This window comes from Callospermophilus lateralis, chromosome 15 (assembly GCF_048772815.1).
Source record: "Callospermophilus lateralis isolate mCalLat2 chromosome 15, mCalLat2.hap1, whole genome shotgun sequence".
Classification (NCBI taxonomy): domain Eukaryota; kingdom Metazoa; phylum Chordata; class Mammalia; order Rodentia; family Sciuridae; genus Callospermophilus; species Callospermophilus lateralis.
The window spans coordinates 51,338,188-51,350,003 of NC_135319.1; positions in this window are offsets into that span (position 1 = coordinate 51,338,188).

Here is an 11,816-nt window from a genome sequence, read left to right on the forward strand (position 1 = left end):
ACCCAAAAGGTTGAACATGATTATTGTATGACCAAGTCATTTCATGCCTAGGTATATATCCAAAGGAAGTAAAAATATATATTCCTGGAAAAACTTGAACATGAATATTCATAGCAGCATTATTCATAATATCCAAAAGATATATAAACACAAATATGTATCAACTGATGAATAGATAAACAAAATGCATAATGTTCATGCAATGGAATATTATTCAGCCACTAAATAGAAGTATGTAATGTCATGCCACATCGTGAGTGAATCTAAAACATTACACTAATAAAACGAGCCAAACGCAAAAGGTCACATATTACATAACTATATTTATAAAACTTATTCACAATAAGCAAATCTATAGAGACGAAAAATAGATCACTGCTTGCCAGGGGTTGGGAGAAGGAAAATATATAGAATAACTGCTAGTGGGTATGAACTTTCCTTTTTGGATGATAAAAACAATCTTAGATTATAGTAGTAGTACAACTGTGAAAATACACTAAAATTGATGAATGATACTTTAAATAGAGAACATTTTATTACATGTGAATTATATCTTAATTTTAAAAGGGACCCATTTATAGAATACAAAGAAATATTCCATTTTCAAGCTGCTTGGGAGGCTGAGACAGGAGAAGCACAAATTTAAGAGCAGCCTTGGCAACTTAGACCCTATCTCAAAATAAAAATAAAAAAGGGCTGGGGATTTAACTCAGTGGTAGAGCACCCCTGAATTCAAACCCCAATATGAAAGAAAGAGGGAGGAAAGGAGGGAAAGAAAGAGATTCCATTTTCAAATATAATGGAAATATTAATAATGAATAATATTTTGTGGTGTTGAACCCAGGGCCTCACACAGGCAAATTCTCAACCACTGAACTATATCCACAGTCTGATAACAAATAATACTGGTGATATATGAGTAGAAGCCATGACAAATATTAGCAAGAATAAACACCAAACTTAATAGTATTATCACAGTGGTAGGGATTACAGGAGATAGTGGCTTTGAGTTATATGTTTCTGTAATAATTCACCTTTTCTAATAAACTCCAACTATTATTAGAAAAAAGGAAGGCATACCTCAGTGAAGGCTGGTCTCTAGGCTGCAGTTGCATGCAGTGCTTCGGTTAGTGACCGACACATATCTGACAGTGTTTCCTTTAACGCCACAGTGGAGCTGAAAAAGTCCTACTGCTGAAAAGGGGCTAGAAAAACAAAAATGTAAAAGAGAAAGAAGAGCTTGCAAAAAATTAACAGCGAAAAGCTTAGCAACAGTTTTTGTAGACTTCAAAAAGCTCCTTGAAAGGATTGAAAACAGGAATCCTAACAGAAAAGTTTTCACAGACAGGAATGTTCACAGTGCATTACCTGCTTTCAAGCAAATCTTTGATAAAAAAGAAAAACACCAAAGAAATAAGCTAAGAAACCATCAGAGACTTAATTCTGAAAAGGGTTGAAGGTTCCAGAAGGAGGGTTCCAGTGCACTATTGCCCCTGAAGACCTTGCAGGGACAAGATGTGGAGATGAAGACAGTGAGATGGATGGTGCCAACCCCATGCTGGGCTAGGCTAATGTGTGTCTGTGTCTCAGTTTTTAACAACAACAACAAAAGTTTAAAAAGTGAAAAATAAAATGAAGCAAAATATTTTAAAAATAGGAAAGATATAGAACAAGGATATATTAAAAGGAAATATTTTTGTATGGCTGTACAATGTGTTTGTGTTTTAAACTAAGTTATTACAAAAGAGGGAAAATTTTAAAAAATGAAAAGTCTAAAGTATAAACAAGTTATGGTAAGATAAGGTTAATTTATTGTCAAAGAAAGAAAAATATGCTTTGTAAATTTAGTGTAGCCCAAGAGTATAGTGTTCAAAGAGACAGTGACATCCTGGGCCTCCATGTCACTCACCACTTATTCACGGAGTCACTCAGAGTAACTTCCAGGCCCACAGGCTTCATTCCTGGCAAATACCAGATGTACTATCTTTTATCTTTCATACTACATTGTTACTGTACTTTTTCTATGTTTGTTTATGCTGAGACACACAAAAACCATGTGTTAACTCTGCCTGCTATATTCAGTACAGTTACATCCTGTGCAGGTCTGTAACCTTTTAAAAGGTCATACTTTTTGGTTTATGTGTGTACACCCTCAGATGTTTGCACAATGACAAAATTGCCCAAAGACACATTATTCAGATCTTATCCCCTTCATCAAGGAACACATGACTTGTCTTTCCACTTAAAGCCTCCAAGAGCTTGAATGCCACAGCGGCTTATTATCTTCCAACTAGAGGCCAGAAACTGAGTGTTTACATTCCTTGGTTTCTTATCTAGTACCTCCTTCAGTACTGCATTCAAGCAAATCTGCAATTAAAAAAAAAAAATTAAAAAGAAAGAAAAGAAATAAGACTAAAAAAGAAATAAGCCAAGGAAACCATCAGAGACTTAATTCTGAAGAGGGTAGAAGGTTCTAGAAGGAGGGTTTCAGTGCACTATTGCCCCTGAAAACCTTGCAACAAGACGTGGAGGTGGAGACAGTGATACTGATGATGCCAACCCCGTGTTGGGCTAGGCTAATGTGCGTCGTCTTCTGTCAATCTTGTTAGCAACCATGTATTGAGCACTTACACGTGCTGGACAGGACGGCTTCCTAATTTGTAGGGCCCAAGGTCATATAAAAATGCAGAATCCTTGTGTTCAAAATGTATTAAGAATAACAGGATGATGTGGTCACGGTGGCACTTGCCTATAATGCTAGCTCCTCAGGAGGCCAAGGCAGGACGAGATCACAAGTTAGAGCCCAACCTGGTCAACTTAGTAAGATGCTGATTCAAAATAAAAAATAAAAAAGGGCTGGGGCTGTATGTCAGTGATAGAGCATCCCTGGGCTCAATACCCATGACTGAAGAAAAAAGAATACCAGAATATCAGGATGATGGCAACAGAGCTTCTCTGACAGCCAGCCTTGCTCAGGGTCAGAAAGTTGTAAAGTAAATGGCCAAGTTTCCAATCCCCTCAGGGCAGTGCTTTGAGGTCACTGTGCATGCTTGCACTGCCCCTTCTGATTGACACTTCCTCTCTAAAGGAAGCTCAACACATTCACTCAGGGTTCAGTCCTTCTTGCCTCTCTCTGTAAGGTGCCATGACACATCTCAGTCCTGCCCAAGCTGGCAGAGCTCCACCAGGTAAACTGAAGGCAGACTGTCTTGTTTTCCCCGCCTCCTTGTTCTTGTGATTGGCAGCTCTTTTCACCTACCTGTCCACCTTTGAGGGCAGCTGTGATGAGCAGGAGAGGTGAGGGATTCAGTGCGGAGTGCACAGGAGATGTTCAATGACTACATCAAGATCCCCAGTATAGAAAGAAATGATGCCATAAACAAGGCAGGTTGAGAGACCACAAATGAGCGTTTCTGACCCAAGGGCAGGGCATGTGCAAAGGCATGGGGGCAGGAGTGAGTACTAACTAGAGTGTGAGTTCTGTGGATGTGAAAGAATTGCCACAGAGGCTGAAGATGTAGAGGAAGGGCAAATCTTAGGGATGCTGGGAAGGAAGAAGCCACAGTGAGAAGGAAGGTTTCCAGTTTTCATTTGTTTAGGATCAAATTAAATGTTCAAGTAAATTTACCCCAAAATAATTCCTGCTTTTAAAGAGATTTTAAAAGAGTAAGAGTCAAGGATGGAATGCATCTTCCCCCAAAAGGGCACATGTCCATCAGATGTTCCAAAGGAAATGTGTGGATCCTCCTCTTACTGCTTAACTTTATTCCTCCATATGTGTTTAAAGGAAGGAACAGACATCGTTTAAAAGCACTATATCTTAGTTTCCCATAATAATATCTGACTTTTGCGGGATGTGGACCATGTGCCCAGCACTGTGCTAAGTGCCTAATTGCATCATCTTAGTTACTTCTGACAACGAGCTGGGGACTCTTATAATTCTCCCATTATGGGTAAGGAAACAGCTAAGGTTCAGAGGGGTCAGTGGCTGGCTGAGAGGTGGTACTCAGGTCTCTGTCAGGAGCCCCTGCACTTGACTGCTGAGCTGTGCTGAGTAACAAGTTCTATTAAAGAAAGTCTAATTTCCCTGCTCACAGACTTTTTGAGCCAAGCTGGTTACAGTCCTTTTATTACCTCTTAGATGAAATGAAATTTTCACAGAACTTTCAAATGACCATTGTTGTTCAGAAGCACTCAAGCTCGTTCGTGCATATTTTAGGTGTCTTGATTTTCAGCCAAAATTAACTGACCTTATAAGCATTTCAATCTCAAACTTCAAAAATTCAAGGAAATTTCAAAAATTCATATTAGAGACACTTTTTAATGATAACTGTATAAATAACTGTATAAATGATAAAGTCCATAAATCAAAGTTCTTCTCAGTGAGAGAATATTATCCTCTAGTGAAAACATCCCTTTTGAATAATTAATGAGCAATAGTCATTCTTAATTGTTATGGATATTATGCTTTTTCAAAAGGTTGAATTAATATCAATGGGTAAATAAATCTCCCCTCTCTGCCTGTAGATAGGGAATAAAACTACGGGGAAACAAATATTAAAGCTGTGATATCAGATATTAGCAGAATATGAGAATGAAATAGCTTTAATCAACTAAAAATGTAACCATCAGAAGATGCTTGTCAGCAAAGAAAAGCTAATGAGAGATTTCTTCAGGCAGGATTAAAATTTATGACTGAGATGAAGATAGTTAAACACGTGAGCCATCAGTTCCTCAAGGCTGGCTTGCCACTGAGTCACATCACGTGCCTACCATGAGTGAAGGAAAGGCGCTCTAGGTCTTCCTGCTTTTGTGTGTGAGCTCCATCTGTCAAGAGGAAACCTTCTCTGAAAGTCCTTCAATGAAAAGCCAGTCCCAGTGTCACAGAGGGAAGAGAGTCCCCAAAACTGTCCCCAAAAAGCAGCCCTTGGGAGCCATAGTGAGAAATCAAGGTGGCACTAGATAGTGTTTCTTGGGTCTATTGTCCTCTTGGGTGATGGCCAAAAGATACTGATTCTAAAAGAATTATTAGAAATGTAAAAAAATCCTAAGTTACCATTATCAAAAGGATAATTTCCAGGAACATAACGACAGGATCCAAAACTATCATTGGCTGAAAAACTATCCCTTGTTTAACCAAAGTAAAGTATAACTATAAAAAAGTCTTGGAGGGCTAGGATGTGCCTCAGTGGTAGGGCACTTGCCTAACATGTACAATGCCCTGGGCTCCCTCCCCAGCACTGCAAGGGGAAAAAAAAGATTGAGTACATTTACATTTCCCCAAATGACAGCTTTGCAGATGTCATGAACGTACAAATGTGACTAGGATAACTCCCTAAGCAGCTCTTTCAGGGGGGTTACCATGTAGAAAGGAGGTCAACCAAGGCATGAATCCTCACAAGTACTTTCAAGAGCATTTGAGTCCAACTTACAGAAATCCAGAAGGAAATTGCCCTCTCTCTCAAAAGTACTGTTGGGAAGAAGCATTTTCGGTGCCATTTGTAGAACATAAGTACTATGAAAAAATCCTCAGAAAGAGAAGTTTCCACCAATAAGATTGACTAGAACAGAAGATATTCCAAAATTTATATAGAAACATTATGTCCAAAGGTTAAAATGGTCAGAACAAAACCTCTAATGAAGAAGATTCTAAATGATGATTCAGTCTAAAGCCATCCCACACTGAACGTGCCCAATCTCATCTAAAAGATGATGCATCGACTCAATGAGAAACGATAAAACTAAGTCAATCCTGAAATAGGTCATAGTTTCTTAGGATTACTCTTCAGGAGTAGCCACACCTACCAAAGAGATTCCACAGGTAATCAGTCACATTAGTACACATCACCAGATCCCTCAAAATAAGATAGCAAAAGAATGATCACTGCTGTGGGTAAAGCTTTCAAATACAGTACAAATCCCCCTGTGAATGCTACCAAAAGTACCTGTGTGTGTGTGTGGTCTTTTTTTTTTTTTTAAATATTCAGGTATGAGATTAGTCAGAAGCTGGGTGTGGTGGCACACTTTTATAATCCCAGCATCTTGGGAGGCTGAGTCAGGAGGATCATCACAAGTTTCAAAGCCAGCCTCAGCAACTTGCAAGGCCCTAAGCAACTTAGTAAGATCCCATATCAAAATAAAAAATAAAAGGGGCTGGGATGTGGCTCAGAGTTAAGTTCCCTGGGTTCAATCCCTGGTACAAAAAAAAAGGATAAAAATCTTACAAGCAATTCTTCAAGAGAAGAATTTTGATCCAGGGCAATTCTCCCAGAAAATACTGTCAGAAATTCTATGGAGGGGTTTAACTCGATGAAGTTCCCTAGTAAACATTATCCAAAGGAAAAAAAAAAAAAACAATCTTCAGAGATAGATAGACAAGTGAAAATGTCTCAAAAATCAGGAGCAGTTGGGAACAAGATAGAGCTGAGACTGAGCTCACAGTGCCATATGCCTATGGCCCTTCAGGAAGAAGTGCTTTGCATTTTCTTTCCTGAGGTAAGTTTTTTGTCTCATTTAATCTCTTTTCAAGAAAAAAAAAAAAAAAAACAGAAAACAGTCAACTTTTTCACTGCTGTGAGTAAAAGATCTGACCAGAACAACCATAGAGGAGAAAAAATTTGAGGGCTCACTGTTTCAGAGGTCTTCATCCATAGAAGGCTGGCTCCATTTCTGGGGTCTTTAGATGAGGCTGAACATCATGGTAGAGTGTGTGGTGGAGGGAAGGAGTTCACATCATGGTGATCAAGAAGCAGAGAGAGACTCCACTTGCCAGATGCAAATATATACCCCAAAGCCATGCCCCAATTCCCACCTCCTCGAGCCACACCCTACCTCTTCAGTTACTGCTCAGTTAATCTCCATCAGGGGATTATTCACTAATTGGGTTAAGACTCTCACAACCCAATCATTTCCCCTCTGAACTTTCTTGCACTGTCTCATACATATGATTTTGAGGAACACCTCACATCCAAACCATAACAAACAGGATAAACTAGTTCCAGGTCAAGTATCCCTACAGATGTTATCTGAAAGTTCAGAATTTATGGTCAGTGCTACCCCAGCTAAAGCTTTCAAAAGAAGTTTTCTTTTAGGATCCTATGCTGCATTATTAGATAGCCATGAAAATTCCCCACTTCAGGTTTACTTTGTGTGATGGTTTGGATTTTAAGTATTCTCTAAAGGCTCATTTGTCGAAGGCTTGGTCACCATCCTGTGGCACTACTGGAAGACGGTGGAACCTTTAAGAGGTGGAGCCTAGTGGAAGGAAGCTAGGTTACTGGGGGCATGCTGGTGGAGGGGAAATTGAGACCTTTGCCCCTTCCTTTCACTTTTTCACTTCCTTGTTGCCAAGAGGAGAGCAGCTTTGCTCTCCCATGTGCTCACTGCCAAGATGTTTTCTTCTCATCACAAGCCTAAAAGCAGGAAAGCCAGCTGACCATGGACCAAAATCTCTGAAATTTGTAAGCCCAAATAAACCTTTCCTCCTTATAAATTGTTTATCTAAGGTATTTTGTCACGCCTTAACTTTTTTTTTAGAAACTTTTGCAAAACACAACCCCAGACTAAGATTAACAAAGATGATAGCTCTCAAAAACAAAACTGGAAATCATAGCATTAGAGAATGGGGTCAGTCAGCATGACCCACAGAATGATCCTCAAAGTGTTTTCTTTAGAAAGTGATAAAGTTTCCAAAGCTTCTCTGCCTTTGGAGATAAGATGACAGCTGATATAGGATGTTTACCAAACTGTGTTTCCAGGAAAGATAAATGCTAGAGGTAAGCCATGAACAGACACAACTGAGAAGGGATAAAGAATCTGGCCACACTTTCCAAGGAAATTTCAACATAAGAGACAAGTTCTCGGGAAGCTATTAGTCAAAACTGTGTTGTTCTGCTCCCAATCTGAGTCAAATTCCTCTTTCTTTTATACCGAGACCCCCAAATAACTCTCAGACCACACATTGCCATTCCCATTAAGCCTTTATTGCTGGCCAGGGGCGGTCACTCTGCTCTCCAAAGAGAGTTAAGACTCTCACAACCCAATCATTTCCCCTCTGAACTTTCTTGCATTGTCTTATACATATGATTTTGAGGAACACCTCACATCCAAACCATAACAAACAGGATAAACTAGTTCCAGGTCAAGTATCCCTACAGATGTGGCGTGCCCGCCTTCAGATGGCCTCATATTTAAGTCAAAAACACACACACACACACACACACACACATACACACACACACACACACACACACAAAAGCGATGTTTGGGGGTTTAGCCAATGTAAGCAAGCAAGTACAGAGGCTGAATTGGGCAGTCAACGAGACAATGCAATGGGTACATTGGTATTCCCCACAGGACTTTCCAGGCTGGCATAGCAGCAAGCAAGCAGAAGAGAAGTGGGTCAAAATGACCCTAGTTGAGTGCAAGTTAGAGAATGGTTACTAACGTCTAGACAATCACTCTCTGACAAGGTACATTGCCCAAGAAAAATGGAAAGCAAATATAACAATTTTACATTGTATAAGAATTACTATTTTGTGTTGCCAAGTACATTATGCTAGGTAACTATTAATGGGTACAGAAGTGGGGCTTTCCCACGGGAGAAGCATTTCTTACATGATATGGAGTCTCAAGGTAAAATGGAGTCTGTTTGGTCATTGCCCATATAGCCTGGCCCATAACATTTCAAAGTGGTTATTTTAAGGTAACTATAATTTTTCTACTATGGGGAAGTGATATTTCTTACACATGAAGAACAAGGGTTAAATGATCAACGAACTACATCCCAACAGATTATTAATTGAAATAGCAGGCCTAAAGGTGTACCAAATACTTCAGAAATTTCAGAAGAAACAGCAGATGTCCATGTGGTTATCTGATGGATAATCAAGGTAGATGTAACAATTAGCTTAATGAAGAATGGAGACAACATAACAAGAATAAAGAACTGATTATAAGATTCCTATTTGATTTGCCCCTCGTGTTCATTGTTATATAACCAGCAGGTATTATGACCTAATATTTAAAAGCAAGGACATTGGCTACAGAAATACCAGAGTACAAATCCATGCCCAGGTAATTAGTCGGCCATGGGCAAGCTGCTTAACCTTTCTGTGATGCAGTTATCTCCCTCCCCTACAGTGGGGATGCTCCTGGCCAATTGCTTTGAGGTTTGCATGAAGGAATATGGTACAGTTTAGATCTGGAGTGTCCTCAAAGGTTCCAGTGTTGCAGGCTTGATCCCAACGCATCAATGTTCAGAGGTGAGGCATTGGGAAGTTACTGGATTATGAGGGCTCCAACCTCATCGATGGATTAAGCCACTGGTGGCTTCATAATTTGATGGAAACTGTAGGAGGTGAGGCTTATTTAGAAGAGTAGGTCACCGGAGGCATGCATGCCCTAGAAGGGTATATCTTGTCCTTTCTCATCCTCTGTCTCTCTCCTTCCTGGCTACCATGATGTGAGCAGCTGTGCTCCACCCCACCCTCTTGGCCATGATGCTCTTCCTTGCCCCAGGCCCATAGCAGTGGAGCAGGCAGAGCATGAACTGAAACCAAGAATCAAAATAAATCTTTCCTTCTAAAGTTGATTTTTCTCAGGTATTTTGGTCATAGTGATGAAAAGCTGACTAACACACAGATGTATATATAACTGCTCAATAAACAGTATCTCCTTTCCATGTTTCCAGAGCTCGACACTGACTGCTAGACAGGATCACATTGAGGGATTGCCCAGATTCCATCTATAAATTCTGATTTTTCTCCATATTATTTTCTTGTTCCTAGTGAACATTTCATGGACACTCACACATGACGCCATGCAGCACCTCTCCCACTCAGTGAATTTTCTCCTCAGACCTCTGCTCTCTGAAGAGTGGTTTGAAAGGACTGACCAATGAAAAGTGGTTGCTCCCAATTCAGCTACTGCTGCTCTACTGCTTGGCCCTCAGGACTCAAATAGCACTGTGTTCCACAAAGGCAGAGTCCTGACGCTCTGGACATTGTGGTAGATGTAGGAAAAAAAGCGTCTTGCCATTTTGTACTACCCATTTTCACCTGGCCATGAAAACAGTCACTGTTGCCCTGGTCTCACATTTTCTCATCTTCAGTTTTTCTGTCTACAGTTTGGGAAAAGCCATTTTCCTGGAGGAAGATGAGAGACCACGATTGTCAGTTCAGTGGATTATCTCTCCATCTGAAAATAATCTGAAACAAATTATTACTCTATTGAAATACTAGAACCCACTGAAACTGCTCTTTTGTCATGAAATCATTCTCCAGATGATAATTATTATTATTGCCTTTGCAATTACATTTCCATAGCTCTTCACTGGCATTACGATCACTAATGTAACGGTCATTGGTTAAATACTTTTGCTGTGTTTTAGGAGACATAGTCCTTCGGGCATTTGAAACTACAGAAGTCAGTCTCTAGTTATCCCATCCGTGAACATCTGCCCCACCTTCCCCGACTCCCCGTGACACGTAAATGAATGAATTCAAAGAGCATAGAGAAGTAGGTACCCGAGACACAGGGACTCCCCAGCGACATCAACTGCTCCTGGTGCTTTTGTGTCCTTGTTCTTGTTGTGCTGGGCCCTCATGATTTTAAATCAGAACTAGTTGCTACTGCCAGTCAGCTCAGTACCCCATGTCTCCCTCTATCTAGTTTTCTCTCTACACAAAAGTCACAGCTGTTTTTCCTTCCTTTAGCCATGGGGTGGCAGCATTGTGTCACAAACGTTCATCAGAAATGGCTGTGTAATTGACAGATAAGAATGATATATTTATAGTCACAGCATAATGTTTTGAAATATGTATACATTAGGGAGTGGATAAATAGACCTAATTAGCATATTCACCACTTCATATTCTTGTCATTTTTGGGGGGGATAAGCACACTCTAAATCTATTTTCAGCAATTTTTGTAGACAACACATTAACTATAGCCACAGTGTTATACTATAGATCTCTTGAATTTATTCTTCTATCTAATAGAAATTTTTCATCCTCTGACTAACATCTGTCCAAATCCCCAGCCCCTGGTAACCACCATTTGAAATGGCTAGTTCTTAACTTCCAGAGGCCTTTCCACAGGGACTCTGAGATCAGACCTGTTTACACAGAGTCAACCTAGACAATCAAATCTCCCACAAGCTTCAGAAATGTGTCTTTTTTGTGTGCTTATTTCCATGGAGGTTTATTTAGCACTTAATATTGTGTAAGACTACTCCTCTTTTGGCCTTCATATTCTTCACTAATTATGCTCAGGAAATGAAAGTAGACTAAAGAGCAACTTATAATAAAGATTATTTATTAAGCACCTGCCAGGTACAGTCAACGCCCTGGAGCCTACAGAGTATCTGGAAATAGGGATAATGGGCAATTGAACAAGGAACGCTAAAGTGTAACGGGGCACAGTGTCACACACGAGCAATCCCATCTATTCTGGAGGCTGAGGCAGGAGGAGCCCAAATTAAAGGTCAGCCTGACCCCATCTCAAAATGAAATAAAAAGGGCTGGTGTGTAGCTCAATGGTGGAGAACTTGCTCTTCACATACAAACCCCTGGATTCAATCTCCAGTACTGAAAAAAAAATAAGATATAAAAATAAGTCTAGAGTGTGGTAAGTACTATTGATAGGGGACAGACAAATATGAACACAAAGTTAAGGGAATAATTCTATAAGATGACCCATTATGCTGACCACCGTATGCTTTGTTTTCCAAGAAGCAGTTTACCTGCAGCCCTGCCTGGCTTAAGTGAAACAGAATATGGCACATTACTCAGCAAACTACCTATTATCTGCAGGAG